The sequence below is a fragment of the Lygodium microphyllum genome, chromosome 24 (assembly GCF_053477565.2).
Source record: "Lygodium microphyllum isolate KBCC chromosome 24, Lygodium_microphyllum_v1.1.10, whole genome shotgun sequence".
Classification (NCBI taxonomy): Eukaryota; Viridiplantae; Streptophyta; class Polypodiopsida; order Schizaeales; family Lygodiaceae; genus Lygodium; species Lygodium microphyllum.
Window position 1 is genome coordinate 3620526 of NC_141158.1, and position 2200 is coordinate 3622725.

At 40.4% G+C, this 2200-nt stretch overlaps 1 pseudogene; it reads left to right on the forward strand.

The window, feature by feature from the left end:
* Nucleotides 1-267: 267 nt before the first annotated feature.
* LOC148014802 (importin subunit alpha-1b pseudogene) lies at nt 268-1808 on the forward strand (annotated as a pseudogene).
* Nucleotides 1809-2200: the final 392 nt, after the last annotated feature.

Below are 2200 nucleotides of genomic sequence, written 5' to 3' on the forward strand. Positions count from 1 at the left end.
TGTGTGTGTGGGATTTGATACTTTGTACATACTTAGTTGTTATGTTTGCATCTTTATTCTGCGTGGTAATATAGTAAAGAGGGGCTAGAAAAGGATACTGTTGTTGGCAGTGCATTGGTTGGTATGTATGCCATGTGTGGTTTATTTGCAGAAGCACAAAAAGTGTTTGACAAGCATCGACTTTGTAGCATAATCTTGTGGAATGCAATATTTTCAGCATAAGTAGAACAAGGTCAGGGAGAGAAGGTTCTGCAACTCTACAGCCAAATGCAAGAGGAAGGGGTTTGGTCAGTTCAGCTGGAGTTAATGATTGTTCCTACTCTTCAAGCATGTGGCCTCCTTGTGGAGTCAGATGAAGCCCCTATTTATGGGAAACAATCAAGCCAAGTTATGGATTTAGGAATTGGTGTGGGATTGCATGTTGATGCTTTAAGAAAGGGTTGGAAAAGAGGACAAAGGCAGAGAAAGTGAGAGAGATAGAAAAAGGGGGAATGGCACAGTTTGAAAAAGGCGGCATAGTGTGTTCAAATTAGAAAAAAAAACAAACGACATATCTGGAGATGTAGAAAATAAGCGCAGGATAATTATAATCTACCAGGGGAAAGAAAAAGCAGAAGGAAATCAGAGAGAGGAACAGAGGAGCTGGACGGAAGGAAAAAAAAACAAAGGAAGGATTTTCGTCAATCGATGATAAGCTATGGAGACCAAAAGGGGGGAAAATTGAAGACGATTAATTAGAGGGAAATCTCTGAAACTTCAAAGGGGAGTTCAGGATAGGAAGAACAGGGGAAGGTAATCTTGATCGAGGGGAAAACTGCTGCTGTGATAGAGGAGGAGAAGAGGGCCGTCAACAGTGCTGGGGTCATCACTTGTACCATGGACTGATTGATACTGCAGAACGAGATGATCCTTCGATTATTGGTCTACAAAAACCCTTTCTGGCTCGTATGATATGCAATAAAAAACTTACAGAAAATGCAGATGACAGAGATGTTCGTCATATCGAATTTGACATTAAAAGTTCTGGCTTGAATAATACCTCTGGAGAGACCTCTCTGATGGCACAAATGATAAAATTCAGGCGGTTATAGAAGCTGGTGTTCACCCGAGGCTTGTTGCATTGCTTCTGCATCCATCTCCATCGGTCCTCATTCCTGCATTACGAACAGTGGGCAATATTGTCACAGGGGATCTTCTCAACCACAATCTACTTCCCTGCCTTCCAAATTTGCTCACTTACAACCACAAAATAAGCATAAAAAAGGAAGCATGTTGGACCATATCAAATATAACTGCTGGGAACAAAGAGCAAATTCAGGCCATTATTGATGCAAACATCATCCCTCCTCTTGTATCATTGCTTGGTACAACAAAATTTGAGATTAAAAAAAGAGGCAGCTTGGGCTATATCAAATGCTACATCGGGTGGTACACATGAACAGATAAAGTACCTTATAAGCCAAGGTTGCATCAAGCCATTGTGTGATCTATTGACCTGTTCGGATCCTCGAATTGTGACGGTGTGTTTGGAAGGATTAGAAAACATATTGAGGGTTGGGGAAGCCGAGAAGGACCTTGGTAATACAGGTGGCATCAATTTGTATGCTCAGTATATTGATGAAGCAGAAGGCGTTGAAAAGATTGAGACTTTACAGACCCATGACAATTCTGACATTTATGAGAAGGCATTGAAGCTCTTGGAAACATACTGGCTGGATGAGGAGGAAGATGAGAACGTTGTCGAAGGGTTTGTGAAAGCAAAGTCGCAACCACAGAGGACCTTGACAAATTTCAGGATAGAAGATTAATCAAGCGAGATCACAATTCAATTTAAAAGAATGTTTATTACATCTGGATTTGAAGCTTCTGATACAACCTGAAATCCTGAAGATGTGCTTCCAACACTCTGTTAATCCACTTCAGTTTGTCACTTAAGCCATAGTGCAAGCAACTAAAGCAATTCAAGTTTCTTCCTCTCAATAACACTTTTCGTTCAAAATCAGATATCCTTCCAAGAGTTAAATAAACCTTTTGTGAAGTTCATCTAGTTAGATAGAAGCATAACCTCTATGTATTTACAATGAAACAAGGAGACAAAGCTTGGGCACAGAGAATGAAGGTTTGTAGTTGTTGCTAACTATCAAATCGATCGTCTCATAGGATTTTGGCTCTTCTCTTCTAGAAAGTATGTTGCCTTTGC